The following is a 22,512-nucleotide window of genomic DNA, read 5'->3' as shown; positions in this document are numbered from 1 at the left end:
CACTACTTTTGGTGTAGTGTTGCAGGAATTTTACAGTGAAATCATAAATTATGAATGTTGGGTTAGTAAAAGGATGTCTAAAAACAGAACTGCTTTCTGTAGTCTAACATTACAGCAGTCTGTACAACATTAGGCCAAAAAGCTTTTTCTTTCCTTGATTTATTATATGCTGTAGCGAACTTGCCAAAAACAACAGCGCAGGATGAGCTGTTAGATACCGTCTGTACAAGAAAAAGTTCAATAGAATGTCATGTAATGGTTTACATGCAGAACCGTGCTCAGGACTCAACCAATATGGTAGGCAATTTTTGTTAATGTTTAATTACAATAAAAATGTGGTGGGGGGATGCACGGTAACCTAAATGTCCATTTAGCAGACAATATAAGCACTCAGACCTGTGGGTAGTGCCACACTGGCTTCATTCGGGTGGTTTCTTTCCAACAAGGGAGAGAAAACTCTATTTGATGTGCTTATGTAATGGAACAGGCATCAAAGGAAGAAGAAACCCCTATGGCTTCCTCCTGCAGTTTCTATTAGACACGGTAGTCTTGTGCCCGAAACTGCTGCATAGCCTTGTAACATTTTGGTTTATGGCTACTACTCTTCCACCTAGAAGTGGCCGCAGTTTAGTGGCAAAATAAATTATCCCTCAGCATAGCTGCAAATGTGCTTTTTGCAACAGCAAAATGATATTTGAAAGTGGAAAGGTTAAAACTCTGACAAATGCAGCTATACTGGCTAATGTATTCAAACACGTTTCGCATTGAATAAAGCACAGACCAAAAAGTGGCTCATACGGAAGGATGATGCTGCCTACACCCAATTTCTATATTTTCTCTGGCTGGTCAACAACTTCAGCCTCTGCTGTCTCTAAGGGCTTCTCTCCGTTTTCCTTTGCTTAAGTTCATGCGGGGCCAAGCTGTGCACGACCCCTCTGTAACACGGGGGCCAGCTGGCCCAGCAGTAGCCAGGAGCAAAGGGTGAGTGAAGCCGAGGGCTGAGGCTCCTGCCTCCCTGACAGGCAGCCATGTGCAGAAACAGGACGGGCCTGCTCCTATTTCACACACGGCGTATCTGTTCCCACATCAACCAAACACAGAAAAGGGGTAATTGGGTGGGGATGCGCTTATTTACTAACCAAAGTTATTTTAAAAGCACAACCGCCCAGAAGATAGAGAGCAGACGTTACATTTCTAATGGGCGACTTTATGCAAGGCAGAAGCTAAGAAATGTACACTAGTACCTACTCATTACGAGCGCTTGCGACAGGTAGAATCTCGATGCTAATGAGCAGCTGCTCAGCCCAAGTTTTGCGGGGCTCGTTTTGCTCCATGTGCCAGTCTGAATCCCCTAGCCACCATAAAAACACATGGGGCACTGTGCTTAAGTCGTTTGCTATTTTTTTGAAATCGTAATTTTTAATAAAATTAATATTTCGACTCCTCAAAAGGCTATTTTACGTCTTTCTAGCAAATCATCACAGCTCAAGCACAATTTTTCAGGAATACTTTGTGCTTAAAAAATTATGTTCAGAAATGCCAAATTTGATGATAAAAATTATATACAAGAACATCTGCATAGTGTTAATTGCAGGAGCAAGTACATCTTTAGCATGAAAACATCCATCAATCATGCTTTTGACTATGTTATTATAGCAAAACTATATGCCCTGTGCTGCCTAGGTTGCACTTTTTTTCCACTATATGGTGTCATTCCTTCTGTTATAGCTCTACATCACACAGCCCATATGTATGATCACATAAAAAACCATACCATACTTCTGTTTAAAAACACTTAAGTGCAGTAGTTACGACCAAAATTAACTTGTTGGCACATTAAGCATTTGCCACTGACTATCAGGAACTCCTGCTGCTAAGTGCTAATTTCTCTCTCATTAACGCCCAGAGTTGGCAAATCACAAACAATGCCACTGGTTAATTACTGCTGCCTTAATCTGAAAAGACACTTAACCTTTTTGTGTAAGGGGATGAGGTAGGGAAGTGTAACCTAGAAGTGAGAACTATCCTTTTTAATTTGACTCCTTCCAAAGGACAGATATGACACTATGAAGAATGAAATTCAATGCTGTGAATTACAAAATAAAGGTACAAATTTATTTCTGCCTCAATCATAACATTCAACAAGTTAGTGACTAAGCCTGGTTTACACAGGAGAATAAACTAAAATGACAGAATGCTTACTCGGTATTTCTGTGGAAAGAGGACTCATTTAGTAGCACTGAGGAGAAGAAAATAACTTTGGATATACCAAATGGTTCTTAAACTATATAGATATGGTATGCAATACAGGCCAGGCTATCCCATTTCATATGGAAAAGAAAGTTTAAGCTTAAAACAAAAATCGAGCTTAAAATGTAACAAACTATGGACTCTTAGGGATTTTGTTATTTCTCAGAAAAATTATATAAATCCCTAAAAATGTGCATAACTTGTATTTTTTCCTCCCATCTTTAGTTCTTATCCTGAAAAGCTTAGGTGCAAAGGAAAATGCTCAAAAGTTATACAGAACTGTAGCCTTACCTATTCTAGTGAAACTACTACTTTTATAACTTTACTTTTATATGGAGGTTCTTTTTAAAGCTGAAAAGAAATCCAAGTAACTAAGGTTTGGTTAATTCCATGCAGCAAAAATAGAATAAACAGGAAATATAGATGCAAGCTTCCTTCAGAATACAATAAATACAGCAAGTGAAAATTGTACACAGCTTGCATCAGTTTAGTTAAAAATTAACATGTAGCTACCATTATATAAAGCCTGGTTTAGTCATTGTCTAGTTTTAACATTAGAAGTTGTGACTACAAGGTAGCCAAAGCCAATCCAGCTGCACTTCAGTGTGGGGCCAGAGTGCCAAAAGCCCATGGATTAGTTTTGGCCTAATTTAGGCTTGACACAGAAGACTAAATTTAGTCTTAAATACTGAAGGCAGCAGACGATGTCATTCAAGGAATCAACCGAAGGATTTGAGATAGATGATGGATATAAGTTTGAGTATAAAAATAAAATATAAGTTTGATTATTGTTAAATATAGTTACAGGCTCAACAGTGCTTGAAACAAAACTTAAGTCTGATCATACTACTCTAAAAAAATCAGCTTTGTTCTAACTTAAGAGTGTTCAGAGGAACTTTTGTACTGGTTCAATGACACCAATTTTGAAACAAAACCCCCAGTTAGAGGAGTATAGATTTGTATATTGATAGTGATGGGACGCCGGGTTTTGTTCTTGGAAAGGAGTTTAACAGAGATATGCTGAAAAGCCAGGAAGGTAAAATTCAAATAACTCAAAGCCAAATGTTTCTTTTTTTAAAAAATAAATTGTATCATCATATAAGCCAAGGGATCACTTAAGAAAAAAAGAGAGAAAGAAAAAACCTAAGTAAAATCTGACTCTGGGTTTAATTTGCCCTCCGGTTGAACCAGTTTTGTGCTAGAAAAGAAAAAAGACTCTTATTTATTTATCAAAGTGGCCTAGTAGGCTCACACATATTCTACTTCAATTCAAGAGAAACTACTATGTCTTTTCTTCTGGAATGTCTGTGTGGGGTCCGTACTGGCTTCTAAGGATTTGCCTAGACATGTGGCTGTTACGAGTGGATTTTTTCACCATCAAAAAGCCTTGCATGTGGTTTTATGAAAAATGCATTTTCAACACACTGCTCGATACTGAGCAGAAATGTAAAACATCTTGCAATTGTTTTAAAATAAATGTTCACTTTATTTATTCTTAGTCTATTTGTTATAGATGCATCTCAGCATAATGTAAATAATTTCAATTCCAAGAGACTCTCATAATGAAATGCTGGCATATGAATTATTATTTCTAATGTGCATGTATTTAAGCAAATATTTTATCAAACAGATTCAGCTCAGTATTCATGTTGTACAAAAGCATAACAGTCTACCTGGATGGTGGTTTTAATTATGAAGGTCACATCTGAATGTGTCTTTGAAGGACCGCATTCTGGTCCCTCGCTTTTTAACTTCAGATCACCAACAGTGTCCGCTAAAAATCTGACTTCGTTTCCTTGTTTTTCTTTTTAACTATCAAGAATACTAGAGCATTACCACTTGCACATCACTACTTATTTCCTGGGAAAATGAAATTACAAAAAATCACAAATATATTATTACATTCTAAGTCAATTTAATGTGGTTCCTGAGAATCACAGTTGTTATGTAGTACTAATAAAACCTGAAGATATAATAATTAAAACCCCCTATAATATCTAATAAGTTTACTGTTTAGAGACTCACAACTTTATTTTGGCGTACTTGTAGAAGTCTCACTTGTGTCAGTGGAGAGAATTTAGATATTGGCAGAGCCCGGCTAGTAGGCAACAACTGCGACCACATTTTCAAGTAAGGTCAATTGGCATCAGTCAGCCAACTTCCTTATGTCTAGACCACTTAACTACTGCTGATGACACAGTGCTATATATCTTGGCAAACGTTTAATAGCCACTGCTCAGAAACTGACTTTGATTAGCAAGAAATTTTTCCATTTAAACAGCTACTAGAAGCCTAGTTCAGAATAGTTTAGAACAGGGTAGTATTTCTGCTACTGTTCATTTATATAGAGTTTTAAACTCAAATAAGGGTACTTGTGCATAAAGACAGTGCCTTTTAAAAACTCTGAATGCAATTTAACGATAACTGTGGGGTTTATTATCCACGTCACTTTTAAAATCCTCTACACACTTTTGTGAGCCAGTGACACACACACACAGAGGCTGATTTAAATAAAAGATGCCTTCAAGGCATTACACAGCACCTTATTTCTTTGGCTTCACCAAATCTGGTCAAAAGAAAGAAAAAAAAATCCAATACTTAGTAAAATCAAGCAACTGAACGATTTCTTTTTGCTTTAAAAATCTGATTCTGAACCTGTAACTCAGAAGGCTACGATATTTTTGGGCCCAACACCCTTAAGCTACTTAATATTGTCTTCCTCCACTAGCAACTACAGAAAAACACATTTGCTGGCAAATGTGGCTCAAGAAAAAGTTTAAAAAGTTCTGATGACATACTTTTAAAGATAATAGGAAACTAGTAAGCACTATATCAAGCCTCACACACAGAAGTTAGCAGCATATTATGTCTCAAGGATCCAGGCATCCAGTTTATGCTGCTTAAGGTAAAATTAAGCAAGTAAAACCTAATCTGCTTTAAGCTTTGATGTTACCACAGCAGTTGGGGGAAATCTTACTTTCAGTGAAGACAAGGGAAAAAATTAAAGTCTATTAATATTGTATGAGACTCCCATTTCCAAGGAGGTTTTGACTCAAAAGTGGGAATTTCTTTTGGGCTGAGAAAGGTAGGCACTTCCATGAATATCAGATATTGATGTTATTATATATGCAGTTGACGTGGAAGTTGGAGTTGTCAGGTGAAAAAAAGGTGGATGAAAACTAATATCAGGCCTCTGTCTCTATAGTCACACCTCTCTTAGATATGATTACACCTTAATGATTTTTTAAAAAAAATTTAATACTAGTTGTCTTTTTATCTCTGCAATGAGACTGTTAAGGCATCAATCAAGTAGCAGCGTTTTATCAGGCTTATAATATGATTTAATTGCTTTTGGCATTTGGAGAAACAGAAACAAATCAAGTGATATTTATGTGGATATAAAAGACTGTTTAAAATATTTTAGAATTTTGCATAGCACAATTTTTAAACGCATATTAATAGATGCACCAAAAACTGTGCAAGTCACTGTCATTAGAATATTGTAGATACAATATAACTTTTAGCTGCATAATACATTTTTAATATACAAACTGTCGAAACACATTATTCACTTACACTTATTCATTCAGATCCGAGTACTGTTCTCCAGGCAAATAAAGGATTTTTATAATCCTCAATGACAAGTTAGGGTTTTTTTAAAATATAGTTCTCATGGAAATTAACTTTTGAAAGCTATGATTAAATAACATTAAGGTTTCACTGATTTACAAGGATCAAGGCTTTCTAAGTGAAGACTGATGCAGTGAGTGAGAAAGAAAACACATACTGGCTCAAGGCAGCTTGTCAGTAAGACGAGAGCCTTGAGTGAACTTTGAATTTCTCAAATTTTGTTGGTTCATGTCTTAACTTCTATTGAAACGTATTATTTTGTTGTTTATTAAGAGCATTCCAGATGTTAATCTTTCAAAGTGGCTGTGTGTACTTAATGTAAAACTTTTTTTTTTTTCAGTCTTACCATCTTCAAAATCAGGTGAATAATTTGCACATCCGACCGTAAGGTTTTGTGCTGTAAAGAGAGACTATAAGGTGCCCCTTATGCCTGCACTACAGGACTGGGCTGAGGTACTGAAAATTAACATGGTACTCACACCAATATTTTAGACAAGAAATCGTTAATCCTTATACTGCTTGACCGTTTCATGGAAATTATGGCCAAAGTTGTCTCTGGTTTTAGTGGTCATCACTTGGGTGTGCATTTTGGAAACTAATGCATTTTAGCTGCCTGGGAAGTTAGTTCCAGTATCTATCTAAAAGAGGTAATAGGCAGTGTTCCAGGTACCTTATTTAGTAATTTGCAGACAGGTCCAAGTTTGCTTGAAATATAAGGATCTTACATCACTTAACCATGTCAATACAGGGCAGAGTGACTTCAGGCACCCTGGATGATGGGCATAACTAAGCAAAAGAAGCTCAACCAGCAAATCTCAATCTGAATGCACAATATAAGAAAGCTTTCTACACCTTTTTCTTTTTTTTCCCCAGAAGTGTCATAAATTCTTTTCTGATGGAAATAATCTACTACTCTGTATTAGCTGTTGCATCTACATATTTGTCTTTTACGATTGAAGAATATTGTTTTACTGTACCTCTACAAGTGCATTGATGTATTTCTGCTCAAAGCAGCAATACCTTCCATCCTGCAATGTGCACTTTGATGACTAGATAACTGAAGCTATGCTTCTATTTAAGTTGTGCTACTTGTATTTACAAGTTAAGACAATGCAAGAGCATTGCTATCCTTTGAAAAGGTGGGGAGAAAAGGTGGTTGTTTGCATTACAGAATTATTCCATGGATTGTGGCTGGAAGCAATGCTTTCTGATTAAACCCAGGCAGAGAACGGTGCTTCCTGAGGTCCTTGCTTGTTACTTAGTTTCCCTGAGAAAACCTTAAGCCATTAGTTCACTCTCCAGAGACGGTTGATGCAAAGCCGCTATTGTTGGATTCTGCACATTCGAAGCCGTGGATCAGTGTTGAGAGAAGTTACTGAGGTTATTTCAAACATTTTGTTATACTCGCATCAGTCCTCCCAAAGGAATGCTTGGCTGCAAACTACCTCTTATCCCGGGTGATAGAAAACATGAGAAAAGCTTTTGAGTACAGTTAGATTGAGGTCCAGGCAGCCATAAGTGCTGGTCAACTCATGTTGCCATTAGCTGATTAATAGTTGTTTATTTTTAGGGCTGGAAGTAGCAGGCCATCCTAAGGCCAGTGCAAGATGATATCTGAATAATCTGTGAGTGCCTCATAGTTTGCAGCAATCCTTTCTTTCTGTGCAGCTGTTTATTTGGTGACAGCGCTTGCCAGAGAGATAGGATATGCCAAAAGTGCATTTAACAGAGGCGGCAGAACTGCTCTCGTGGCATTTGGTTTTTGTTTAATAATTATTGTAAAATAGAACCAAACTAATAGGAAAAGTTGTTCAGCAATTTTTGATAGCAAAAATGTTGATAAATAAATGCACTGTATAGCTGTGTGTTTAGCATTTGCCGAGTATAAATCTTGGAACCAGCATTAAAGCTACCTCAAGACGTTTTGAATGAATTATTAGACAATTCTGTATCTCCAAATCCTTATACACAAATATACAATAAAACAAACAATGTAACAGATGAATTAACAAATGGAGGACAGCTCGTTTGAGCTTCCAACTTCCCAGATCACAGAATTAGTCCAAGACTGGATAGTAAATCACACTGAGTACCTTCACACAACATTGCTTAGCAGTTAACTGCCAAACACACTATTGTGCATAATTGACAGGCAGAAATATTTTATGTCTGATGCTGTACTCAAATTTACTGTCTCTCAAAGTGTGAGTCTCCCATCCATATTAAGGAGGGAACAGATGAAAAAGAAAGTACTACGTCTGTTGCCCATTACTGTGGCAGCTGATGTCCACCCAGAAGGAAAGCAAACACCTCCTCCAACCTGGAACATTGTTGCTGCCTTTGGAATCTGCTGGTGAGCTGTACTTGTGCCTGGCGTTCACTCTTTTCATTACAAATCTATCACTTGGGTCTGATGCCTGAGGCTCTTCAGCCTGTCTCCTGGTTGATACATACAGCTAGTATCTGTACAATCCAATTTGGCCCTGCCCCACTTCATATTGGAAAATAACTTAGTTTTTACTTGTTGTTTGTTATTTGGACAAAGAGCGCATCCTGGGATATGTCTTAAGTAGCGAGTTGTACCACCTGCAAAATATCCACTCTCTCAGAAGGCTACAAGAACATTTCACGTGGTTTTAGGTGGAGACTGTTCTAGAGACTTTAGAAGACCATCGAGGCAATTTGTAGAATTGTTACATTCATTATTAGATCAAATAAGTGCAAAACTGGGGATGTGCAAAGAAACCTGCTTTCCTTTTCCATAAGGAACAGTTTTTTGCCTTCTGTCTCCTTCGCTTTATATATATACACACATTCTTTATTTGTATCTATCAGTCAAACACTGCATATACCTTCTGAAAAATTCATAAAGCTGTTTAGATTTATTTACAAGTTCTGTGGTCTTTCTTAGTATATACCAACACTAGAAACAATTTCATTTCAACTTTCTTTGCTTACTATGCACGGAACCTTTCCAGGTGCACCATTAGGGTAGAGAATTCTGTTCAAAAGGATAATATACAAATGTACATTGCCATGTAACCAAGTCTAGAGGGAGGGAGAGGAAGAATCAGAGGAAGGTCTGAAAGCAATAGCAAATTAGTCGAGGTAGCCAGTGACATATTACAACCCATGTCTGATGAGAATTGAGCCAGAAGTCAGCAACATGATAAAATCACAGTAGTAGGAATATTTCCCCTCATATAATAATATGTTGAAAACGGTGGAAGACAAATTGGACTCCATATTCCTAGTGTTTGTTTTGTTTTGTTTTGTTTTTGTTTTGCTTTGTTTGTTTGTTTTTCCAAACGGTCAGTGTAATATACACAGTTATACTATTAAATTGGAAGACACCATAAAAAATATTGTATTAAAAATGGGAGTCTGGCATCACCAGTGGGCAAGATATTAATAAAACCCATGAAAAATGTTGCAATATTAACATTGTGTGTGTTACACAGATTTTTCTCAGTTTTTGCTGGTTTAGCTGTCTGGTAACCATAATTGTTAAATATTTTAAACATTTTAATAAAACACAAAAGAAGAAAAAGCCCATTAAACATAAAACTTCTAGTACTGAATGATCTTTTTGCCTTAACTGTTTGTCTTAGTTTTATCTTATATGCAGTGTATTTTATAAAAGAATATTGTTGGTTGGCAGCCTTCTGGGGGCATCAAAGACAGCACCAGCAGTCTCTTTGTAAATGAAATAGAAAAAACGTGAGTTATTGAGCTGCTAGTCCTATTCAGTTCTGCTCCCTTTATGACAAAAGCAAAACTAATAAGAAACAAATGCAACAACGAGAAGAAAATTAATGAGATATAGCTTTTCCCTTCAAAAAGAAATTAAGCTTGCAAGGAAGTAGCTTGGAGCATTGTAAACAGCCGAACGCAAACAAGTTTCACCAACCTGAGACTTGGCTAACTTCCACCTGAGCAGTTACCTTCTCGTTTTTTGGTTCTTACATCGCCTAAAAGCTCAGAGTAAGTACATTAAGCGATAAGATTAGTATCTGTCATGAGCAGCTGTCTTTCCCTCTCCCTTGTCAGCTAAAATTTGAGAGTAGTTTTTTGTTTCGTATTTAGTTTTCAAGCATGCCATACGTTCAAAATGTAATGAAGGACAGAGGTTAAAAGTGGTTCCTGAATTCCACGGTTGCTGTACCCTGACAGGAACCTCCCAAGAAAGCTGTCTTTCACACAAATCCACTTGTCACGAACAGCCATAATGCAGCTTAAGGAGAGGCGCTGACATAAAGTTTCCATCTGCTCCACCCTGAGCACCAATCACTGAGTATGTTGAAGATGGGAATGACACCTTCAACTTGAACTGAGTAATGGAAGCCCAATATAGACAATAAAGCACATTCAAGATATTTTTTCTGTCAGTTCCCTCAGCTTACAGCACTCTTGCAAAAGGGAAGGGTTTCTCCAAAGAAAAAAAAAAAACAAAAACCAAAACACCAAACAACAAAAGAAAAGAGAAAAGCAGAGTCAATAAATGAGAAGGGAGAACAACCGCAACTCATTAAATTAAAAAGTCAGTGAACATTCAGGCAATTTGAATGATTTCCTTCAGCTTCTAGGATCTCTCCATACCAATCCCCAACTTTTGCTAAAGATTTGAAAATCTCTTACTGCACCTTTGAGGCATCATGTTTTTTACAAATTAGTATTTCTACACTCAAGATAACTTTCACATGTAGTTTTAAATGACTGAATTGACTTACAGGTAGGCCTGTGCACAACAGACTCATACACCTTAGTTAGATATTACGTATTACTGTCTGCCAATATAAATACACTCAGCAAGTCTGGCTGCATCTTCCTGAAGAATGAGACGAATCGACAGTGGGATTTGGAGCTTTGCAGCACCATTTTACCGTGTGGAATTCCTCTAATGGCGCAGTTATTTCCATCAGGCTACTGAGATCCAGACTGACTGATTATCACTTGAAAAAGTGTGGGATGTTGTGTCCTGGTTATAAAACCTAGTTACCCAGTCAAAAAACCCAGCTGCCCCATATTCCTCCTCCCCTCAGAAGTATGTGGCAGCATGATGTATGAATGGATGCAGGCACAGACATTATCTTCCTCAAGCCTCCTATGCCTAAAGTGCTAGGATGAACTGGTAAAGGAAAACTTGCACTGCTCATACAGGTATTGTGTATCTGCTGAGGGTAAATAGGACTTCCACTCAGAGACTGGAATATCTCTCCCTCTCCACAACTGCTAAATCCACATTAACATTTTTAAAAGCTATTTCTAAAGCCATACCAATAGATTAAGCATTATTTTTAGTTAAGTTCAAAGAGAAGAAAGAGTGCAGCTTTGCCTGCTCTACCTGATTTCACTATGGCAACAGCAGAAAAACGGTAAATTCAGGAGATTAAGAGAGCTACAATTCCAGCTGAACCAGCAAAAGTAAGAATTAAAAATTAAGTTACAATTTCTTGATTACCTACAGGCACTTTTGAACCATTCTTTAATTAAAAAAAATCAAGTCAGACGATATATCATTTCTATAATTTTTGATAGAAATGGTACAGAACAGTATAGAACAGCTTCTATTTGCTTAAGTAATGTTTCCACTTTAATGTACTTATTTGCTCTCATTTGCTTAACACTGCCAATATTTAGCACTGTGCAAATTTATGGAAATCTGGCTTTAAAGAGCTTTGTGGTACTGAGTGATTTTTAATTTTTTAAGAATTCTTATACTGAAGTGACTTGATGAGTTTCTGGAATAAATGAAATATAACTGAGTAGCACATAACAATGTCTTGTGATATGCTGTGAGGTAATGCAGGGAGTAACATGTTATTATTGTGGGTAAAATAAGTTGATTGGTTTTACACTGGTTTACTTTGCACAAAAGTCTGTCCCATGACTATAAAAAACGATGGATAAAACCTGATAGATTTGTAAACTTTTTCCATGGGCATTTAAGGACAATTGTGCATTTGCACAGTACCTTGCTTATATACTGCAGGAGTTGGGACATTGTCTAATATTTACATTAGAGGAACCCAAACTGTATTTCACTTCTTAGAAAACAAAACAAATCCAAACCAGATACTATATTTGGATCGCTACTGTGTAGATACATAATAAACAAAATCTAACAAAAGAGTAGATGTGGTGACAGTAAAGAAAAACTTTTGTCTTGTTGATAGCACTGTCTGGCAGCCATGATCAATCTTAGAACATTTGTTGTAAAGATCCAGAAACTAAACCAAACATTTTTTAGATGGCGTTCAAGTTATCCACTTTTTTACTGCCGATAACTATTCTGACTTTTGCGCACGATCTGCAATTTTACTGTAACACGCCCAAAATATAGATAGAGTTCTTTTCAAACTTACACATAGATATACAACCTGTAATACAGAAATTATATTTCCCTCCACTTTCCTAGAGGAAGAAGGAATCAATCTGTATTACAGTTGATTGCTACAGGTTCACAAAGTGATGCAGCTAAGGAGAGGGGAAAACAATCCTATGAAGGGCTGGGAGAAAGATTTTCAGTAAAAATCTAGAAATCTTGCCTATCCTTAAGACTTGCTTTGCCCTCATCTGGAAACTCTAGACAGGTCATTCAAGACAGACATATAATAGCCAGATACGGAGCAAAGCTACCACGGCGTCCAGGGAAATGAGCAGTTGCTCATAGGAAAGCCTAGATGAGTTCGGCCTTTCCAGCTCAGGAGAGCAGAGGCTGAAAAGACAAGTAATTGTCCCCCACATCAGGGAGACCAATGCTCTGGGTCTGGAAAAAACTTTTGGTGAGGGCAGTGAGACCAAATCACTTCAAATTATTTTAAAATCCCACTTGGTAGTTTAACAAAGAGGTTATAAGACATGGGGTTTATGACAGCTGGGTACTAGACACGGTGGCAAAATCTTACACATTTCTAAATGCAGTACATGGAACTAATAATACAAAACACTCTCTCAAGCAATTTGAAATACCACCACTGCTAACAAAATTAAATACAGACTCAAACGTTTTTCCCAACCTGAGGAACAAAGACAAATGTCTGTATAAGACAATGTACATTTATAAAATAACAGAAAGTTATTCAGAATCTGTAAAGAAAAAGAGTTTTAAAGAAGGTAAGATTAAAAAGAATCTCCTTTTCAAATGAGCAATATGAATCTTAACAATTGTTTATTTTCCCACAGACATAGCTTAATAATTTAATTTTCATAAATAATAATGGACTGACCGATTTTTATCAAAGGTAAAATCTACAAATTGCAAAGTTTCTCTAGGCTTGGAAGATAAATACATAAAGACAAGGAAACTTTTCTAGTTGAAGAAATATAGACAACTTTTCTAATTTCTCTTTTTGTTTTTATTACAACACAAACACACAACCTCAAGCTCTTCTGGTCCAGTGTTATCCAGGTTACTTTTGCCTAATCCTCAAGCCTAGAGCAAAGTGATCAAAAATATGGCAAAAGAAATGTAAACAATGACCAAACCTCAGATATCTGAGTGATAGCTCCATTGGTAGTTCCCTGTCCTAGTTTTCAAGGAAAAAAATATCGTATTATCTGTAAGCAATACCCATACCACTCACACTTCGTTGTTGTTGTTGTTGTTAATTAATTTCTGGATCCCTCCTAAGGTTCTGGTTGTAATGTGCGTAGCTCATAAAAGGTTCCTGGGACGAGGTGACCATCTCCTCGCCCCTGACCCACCTGGAGAAGCGAACTCAATGTGGATACTGCAGTCCATAAAGCACAGAACAAATGTAACAGTAACTGAAGGCATAAAATTCTCAGTGGAGAATTTTTACCTGTAAAACAACTTTCTGGCAGGGATAAGTGTGACAGGTGGGCTGCCTACTCATGGAGCATAATGCAAGGCCTGCCACCTCCAGCAAACTTGCCCGCAGTAAGAATGGCTGAATAGGGCTGAACATTTTTGCTTACGAATGAGCTTAACTTGTCAGTAAAACTGAACAAAGCAATAGCAACTGAATCAAATGTGACAGCAAAACCACCATTTTATGCACACACTTTATTACAGTTCTTAACTTTGTGTTTGTATACCTAGTGAATTTATGCTTCAACATGTCTAAAACTGAATTACAGAGACACACACAGTGGCAATATTCTTTACAGTCACCTACCAACTGAATGAGTAAAAAAAAGGGTGATTATTCCAGAAAAAGAGAGTGTACACTCAGCGCCTTTGTCTTCCCTGTCCAGTCACTTATAGAACAAAAATATTTACTGTAAGGATGAACCATAAAGTGTCAGAAATTAGATTCAAAGTGCGAAGAAACTACTACTTCTATATACTGCTTCTACCAAGAATCTTTCTCATATAACATGTTTCTGGCATACTTAAACAAAAAATAAGAGACATGAGAGATGCAAAAAAGTTTACGGAATATACTGTCATGGTGGATTTAGTCTTCATGAGGACAAAAACATAAAAACATAAAAACATACATAAAGCAGTAGTGGGGTGTGAAACATCTAGACAACAATTAAAATAAAAATCCAAAAAGCATTATGTCAGAAAAGCAGACAGTTAAGTCACAGTCCTCATTCAGCATTAACTGGCACTTGCCAAAAAACTTGCAATGAAGGCTGATGACAAATAAGGACATACTAAATGATGACACCTAACTGTTCTCCCAATTTCAGACATATAAATGGTCTAAGAGAAGTTATATGAGGAGCAAGCAGCCACCTTATAAAGGACTAAGTGAAATATTAGATATTCTTCGGATTTTTCCATAAAAGAAGAGAAACAAATTCAACAATTTTAGTGTACTATCAGATAGGTGAGTTTAAATATGAAGCTCTTAATTTACAATAAATATTTTAGCTTGATTAGCTTTTTTCAAAGATTAAAGAGAAAATCAATGCGTTGTAAAAGTAACTGCCAGTTTTTAAAATATTAATTGGAAGTAGTGAGCAAACTTGTTTTGGAATATTTCTGATTTATCACTCTATGTTAAAAAGATCATCTTTAATCATATCTTCTTCTGTCTTGCCCAAAGACTAATTATTACAATGCTACTTTTACAATAAGTGAAGGGCAAATATTTGGCTCTCAAGAGCAGTCTTATGGGAAATGTGTATTATGTTTACTGTTATTTGATGATGAAATGTCAACAGACTAAAATATTTCTATAATAAATTATTCCATTCAATAAAAGCATCAATAGTTTGCCTGTTTTAAAATACAATTTCACTATAATGCATTGAAAGAAATAGCACTAATGTAAAAGCTCTGCCATGTGCATTAGTCCATATTAAACCACAGCCCCTAGCCCCTTGCTTTAGTGTATTGTTAAAGGTCTGACAAACCCACAGCTACAAGGAAATTCAGAGATCAGACTAAAAATCTTTACTTACCACTTTGTGCCTAGATATAATAATTCACTGACTGTATTAAGCACAGGCCAATAATTCTGAATTCCCTTTCTTCATAGGTTTAATATAAAGCCATAACAACAGACAGTATCTTCAAAAAAGACTGCCTAACATTAAGGATGCTGTGCATACACACACATATATTACATAAAACTGTTTATACATGTGGTCCTTTTTTCAAAACCTGTTGGGGACAAAATGGTTTTGATTATCCCACTAAAACACAAATAAAGAAATATTGACCATTCCATCAAGAGTTGCAGCCATTGGACTGTATGATAAGGACCTTCCAAATACAATTGAAGAAAACGTATCTCATAAATAATGCTCTGCCCATTAATGTAAAGATAAGTCAACTGATAGTTCACAGGATGCAACATGAAAAAGCAAGGTGGCCAGCATGATGACAAGGAAATGTTTGAAATGGTTCAACGTTAAGAAAAATATTAATAAACAAAAAATTACTCTTTTCTTGATATATACTCTTGTTTACTATCAATACTTCTGATTTTTACCCCTGTTTTGAAGCACTCCATCTCATTCATGACTCGCTTACAAGAATGGAAGGTAAACAGATGCACTGAAATCTCTTACAACACTAAAGCATCACACAGTCGTGTATTTTAATTTCTGGCACACATTGTGATCCCTACTTAATGGATCGTCTGTTCTTATGCCATTTTGATTATATCAGCATTTATCTTAGTAATTGATCAGCAACTCCATTTGTCTTTTGTATCACAATTTGACATCAATACAAGAAACAGGATGAGATGCAAACAAAACGATATAGAATTACTAAATAATAGTTGCTAATGAATTATATTTGCGATGCATGACTTGTCAGTACTAGATTTAACAGTAGGTAATGAATGCTGCTTTGTACTGCACTCCCATAAATTCAATAAAAGCAAGAAAAAAGCTGCTTTCAAAATAAAAAAAAAAAAGCTATTACCAGTCGCTAATCACATCTAAGGAATATTCCTCTTTCTTACTAGAAGTCAGAGATGGACATTAGACGTCCCTTCAGAGTTACTGTTATCAGAGACTTGGTGATCTCAGGTGGATCTTTAGTAGGCACTTCTAATAAAACCCTGCTGTAACTGGAACACCCTCAGAATTCAGCTTCGTCCCGGGAAGTTACTTTTTTGGTTGTGATTCCCAGCTGTACAGGCACCAGAAAAGCAGTGCAAAATGCTGATGGGTGAGAGCTGGAACAGGCTTCAGCTGTACCACTGTTTCCTTTTGCTCAGCAAAACCTGGAAACTCAACCCTTAACATTCAGTTTGACATCAGACTAAAAATGAAGAGTTTTAATGCAGAGGTTACCACAACAAAGGAACTCAACTGTGTTTTGATTTAGCAACATTAAAATTTAGCCATTTTTTGATCAAAATGAAACACTTGAAATTTTTGAAGAAGAAATTTTTCATTTTAGTTTGCCGAAACATGTTTCAGCATTAAATGGCATTTCCTGTTCCCATCCCCTTTCCCTTTCTTTTAACATGTTGGGATGTGGTTAGACTCCCTCAACTCTAATGATGTACTATAAAAAAAAGTCGTAGGAAAGATATGATCCTACAGAGACACAACAGCCATCTACATTAAATACAGTGCACTGCAGGACTGCAGTTGTTGCTTTAGTAAAAGTTACATGAACTAAAACATTTTGAGTTCACCCAAATAATTGATATATTCTCAGCTGAACCGAAGCAGACATTTCACTTTGACTTTTGCAGCAGAAATGTTGAAACTTATGAAAACTTTGTTCTCTGTCCAAAACCGCCCTCGACAGTCAACAAAAAATTCCTAAACAAATTTTCTGGAGCGACAATGATTAGTTTTAAATAAAGAAGAATACTATAAGAAATCAACGAAACAGGTCATTTGATATCTGATAACCAAAAGGAATGTTTTGGCATAAATGAATCTATCTCCACTGCAGTCTGATGAAACTTTTCAGATTTTTAGTACTTGCTTATCTTTGTTAATACACTCAGGCATGCACATATCTTCCAAGAGGGCTGCTTTAACGGCTGAGCTTTAATGGCTCGGCCAACAGGAAATGTTAAGACACAAAAAAAATCACTCGTCGTAGTAGTTTGTTTTCCATGAATGCTATCTACTTTTAGACCTCCAGAAATGCAAGTCTGATCTATATATTAAAACAACCCAAAGCCAAAAAGTGGAAAATAGGCAAATGAAAAAAACCAAAAAAACCCGCCCTAAAACTGGAGGTAAGCTTAGTAACAAAGGAGACATTTTCAGCCAGACAACTTTAACTCAATATTTATTTTGCACTTCACTGTCCTATCTTCTAACTTAAAGTTGTTTATAAATCATATGTGAAAAGATTCCTAGGAAATAAGCTCAGATATAGAGCTAACCTATTTTGCTATAGTAGCATAGAAAAGGGGCATAGTTATATATATGTTTACAGATACATGAATACATATGTATCTATAGGTGAGAGTATGTTAATGATGGGATGCCCTACACTAAATTAATCTTGGCTAAATTTTGTTTCTCCTCATGCCAAGGCAAATGTTGTGAGACATGAATAACTTTAAAACTGTGCACTACCTCTGCTTTTTAATCCACAGATTTTGCCTTTTGGACAATCTGTGATAAATGAAATAAGGTTTGTTTTCCCCAATCCTACCTTCCCCCACCTCCTGCCCCCAAGATTAAGTATAAATTCATTAAATTGATTACGGAAAAGTATAGGAAAAACAAGAAGAATTTGCCCTTCTCAGAGCAAATGTGACTGGTTTTAATTGTAGCTTCATAGGATTTCCCTGAATTCCATAAAGGCAAATGCTTTCTTTTTAGAATAAGTTTCACCAGGACTTCAACACAATGCATAAAAGGAATGTAAATAAATATTTGCTTTGAGATATTTTAAAATTTGTTTTGTAAACCAAACAAATTGTAAAACTTATTTTCAGTGTAGGAGTTGACTCCGCATGTGCAAAATCAACACGAATATTGTAACGCAACGTTTACTACAGTACAAATTAAATTTAGCAAGACATTGAGCTGAGTAAAGTTGCATAATTTCTGAAAGACTGACTTTTAAGAATAAAAAAATATGGAAAGCACTGTAAAAACAGGTATTTTTTGTAATGCATTTATAGCTTGGCGAAAAACCCCAACCACTCTACTTTTCATACACTGACTGAAGTTCATTGCAAAATAGTTTTTTTACTTTCACTAATCAGTTTGAAAAACCATTTTGGAACTTTATTACTCTCCTTTCCAAAACTTTTAATCTGTTAGTCTGATTTTATCAATAGGTAGAGACACTTCTTGTGTGTTGTTACTATCTTTAAGCTTAAATAGCATTCTCCTAGCCATTTAACCTCTGATATACCCAGAGAAAAAAATGTATTTGCTGATATTTAGCCCACTTACTCTTGGATATATAAGGACAAAACAGACATGATGTATTGCAGACTACCCCCCTTTTTTTTTTTCCTCTACTAGAAGTGACTGAGGACCTAAAGTGCTTAATTTGGAGGATAATACTTTAGTTGTTTTAAGAAGGAAAGTATAAGACTGTTCAGTATCACTAAATCACATACATTTAAACAAAAGTCAGTAAAAGTTCACCCTAAGAGAAGTCTGGCTTGAGGCTCAGTACATATATTCACCTGGTTTGGTAGGATAGATTAGTTGACAATCTAAATTGTTGAAATATGACATATCCTCAACCTCAGTATCTCTGAAAATTCGAACCTTATCATGCTGGTTATCCAGAAATACTTAAGTACATAAAGACACTCAAACTCATACATCTTTTAGCACATGCACATTGTATAACCATCTAACGTATTCACCTGGAATTAAGCATATGCCCACTGTCCTACCTACTGTAAATGCAAAAATGTTGGTGTCCCTACAAACAGAATGCAACCCTAAAAATAATGTTGATATACTACGCAGCCGTAAAATACTGTATTTATTGTTATAGTTTTTGTGGTTTCTCTGAAGAGGAAGTAACAGAAAATAATAGAATACAAATCTGACAACAACTTACCATCTATAAACATTTTTCAAAATTAACTGATATCAAAGGGAAGTGCTGAGAAACAGGCAAGATTTCCTTTAATGTATCAATAAATTCATACAGACTTTTTCTTTCTGAATGAGTGTAATACAATAAAACACTGTTAATTTGCCTTGTTTTCTTACTATGTGATAAAATAATGTTAGCTTATAGAAAACAATTAATATGGTAAATTTTTTTGCCATTACACTGTGGTTTGCAACTCAACCAGACAGCTCCACGCACAACAATGAAGCTCTGCCATTTTATATTAGCTACAGAATACATCCATGGCTTTACACCCAGATTTCATCATATCAAGCTTGTTTTTCATAGAACAAGATTATTAATTTCCAGGATCTGGGCAGTTTCAAACTACTTCAACGTATTTAGACAGCAGGATATTAATTTCCACTAACCACAATTTGACTAAACCTAAACGTGTTGTCTGTTTCACATTTTGCTTGCTAACAATAAAACAATCACTTTCAAATATACCAAATGATATTCAAATTGACTTTGTAGTCTAAAGTGAGACTGAAGTAAGTGCTAAGTCTATACATTTTCTAAAGAGTGTACTATTATACTTTAGGAAACAATACTTTTAGGAAACAATGTTTCCTTTGAATAACACAACTGATTCAAAATAGGGCTCCTTTTTTGAAGTCATCTGGCTATATCAAAGGGTTAATATAAGCAGGAAAATAAATTGTTGACGTATGACTAGATAACATGAGACTCAGTAATAAAAAATGCAAGTCCCTCTTCTGCTGTTTCTCTTCCAGATTAATGAAACTTTCATGTTTGGTATTAAGTCATGCCTTGATCTGTTCAGTTACTGCTGTCAGGCTCCCCCTTCCACCCCCAGATGTTGGAATCTGGCTCCGAGATCACCATTTTTACTAGTGGGACCGTAACGAGAACATTTTGCTTACACAGGTATGGATATGGTAGTCTGCTATGGAACACCCAGGCTGTAGTTAGGGCATGGAACTGAACTAACAGGCTAATGGCAAGTGAAAACCAGACTGAAAATACTGCTGCTTCTCAAAACTGGTTTCAAGAAATCAGAAGCACACAAACAGGAATTTCTCCTTCCCTTCCTTTTTTCTTCTTTCCAGGAAACATTAATGTTCTCTACCCTCTTTACCAACTCGGATTTAAAACCAGAAACCACACAATACACTTTCTAAGTCACTTTCACACATCTGAGTCTTTATTGACATCACATTAACATAGGAAGGAGATAAGAATGTTGCTAGCAACGAAAAAGAAGAGCTACCTTCCAAACCAACCTTTTGTTTATTTTTAAGTACGAGAACAAGAGATATTATTCTAGCCCACTGATGGTCCTCTTTATTGCTGACAGTGCATTTTCAGTAGGTGATATATAAATGTGGTCACACACACCCGTGTGCTAATCAAACCTCTTGTACCTAACTTGGACTCTTGATGCTGGGGTTCCAAGGAAATCTGTATCCAACTGACCTTTGCAATAAAAAGTAACATGCCTGGAGTCAAAGGGCAGTAATGGGTGTTGTGTCCTCAGTTGCTCATGGTACAATAACTGGCAGTCAGGATTTACACAGCTAAACCATAGTAGACAAAAGTTAGTTAATGCTACTACTTAATAGAAACACTCCCTAGTAAAAGCAGTTTGGAAAACTTTTTCATTTCTGACCTATTGCTCTTACGTCCTTGAGTTGATACTTTACTATTTGTAGTTACTATACTAGGGAATACTCACAACATTATTTCAGTTTTCTTTATATCTGTTGATACCCCAGTGGTAGGTGATGGTTCACTGCTGCAATCTGTTCCAGCCACTCCTGGGACTTGGGGTCCTGACTCAGCTCTGCAGTGACCACGGCCCCCAGGTACCTGCGGCTTCACTTCGGTCTGACACTGAGATCTCGGCATTGCCCAAGTAGAAATCATTCAATCCTGCATCTGCCACTGTCCTGGTGTTTTGTCACCTGCCTGCTGGTTTCTCACAGCAAGAGCTGCAACTCTTCCCATCAATCTGTAAATTCAGGATTATTTTAGGTCTCTGGTGACAGCATTTTTTGCAGTCTTTTGTAATGCCCACTCTTGTAACTGACAAAACATATCCCTTATGGGCCCTGAATTCCAACAGAGAAGAAAAACGTTGAATCTAGCCTGCTAGATGTGGAATCACGGGCAACTTTGCTCCCTGTAGAGATGTGAATTAGCTTTCAAAACTCAGGTGATTAGGGTCCATACTCAGAATTAGTTACAGATAATTAGGTAAATCCAAAACAGTAAGTCACACCATCTCTTCTAAGGAAAACTCCAATTGTAAATATTTCTCAGTTAATGATTTAGGCTAAAAAGCAGCTAGCACTCAAACTAGCTATAAATTACACCTTGAAATCTACGTTAATGGAACAGATACAAGTAAAATCTTAAAATCGAACAGATAATATTTAGAATAAATTGATCTAGAGCAAAATCACTCAATCTCTGCCCTCAAAACAAAGCACAATTATAAACGCTGCACTTTGAATTATAAAGCATTTAAACCCTGTTAGTCAGCTAAATGGGAGAAAAAACCTGCACTAAAGCTTTAAGGGACACTTTAGGACAATAACATCCTCATTAAAAAATAAGGATACATCAAAACTCTTGAGTTAAAAGGTTAAGTGTTAGTCTCTGTGTAGTTGATAAATGTTGAGCTAATCTAATCAGTGGTTGTAAGAGGCAATGCCATCAGCTCGCTGCCCTGACCTGTGCTTCTAGTTTTCACAAAAGTAAGATTTAAGAAAGATGTCAACTTCGGGCCTTTGACCTGGCAAGGACCTTGTTTGCGGCAGCCTAGTGTTCTGCTGAACAGACTGAGAACTTTCAGCTCAAATCAGTAACATGTGCACTTCACTAATACAACACATGGCTTGGAAATTAAAATGCAACGTGATCGAGTGCTTCAGGACATTTTAACAGTTAAGAATGCAGCTAAGGGAAAAAAAAATGCTTGTTTCTGTGTTTTGCTTTGGGGAGGGGGAAAAGGACAAATTCAATTGTATTGCTTTTCTTCAAAAAAGCAGGGAAACAAAAATTCAGTTAATTAGTTCATGGATGACTGACCTAGGGGAAATAAGGAGGTTGTATGTTTCTTTATGACATGTGTCACTTATTAGATAAGTAGGTTTTACTACTTCCAATTG

The 22,512-nt window shown here is 36.3% G+C and overlaps 1 protein-coding gene across 5 annotated transcripts in view; it reads right to left on the bottom strand.

The window, feature by feature from the left end:
* CDIN1 (CDAN1 interacting nuclease 1) overlaps positions 1-22,512 on the bottom strand; it is a 135,192-nt gene that overhangs the window by 10,447 nt on the left and 102,233 nt on the right. The window lies entirely within an intron of this gene.

The sequence above is a fragment of the Caloenas nicobarica genome, chromosome 5 (assembly GCF_036013445.1).
Source record: "Caloenas nicobarica isolate bCalNic1 chromosome 5, bCalNic1.hap1, whole genome shotgun sequence".
NCBI lineage: Eukaryota > Metazoa > Chordata > Aves > Columbiformes > Columbidae > Caloenas > Caloenas nicobarica.
This window is presented reverse-complemented; position numbering and strand designations above follow the sequence as displayed.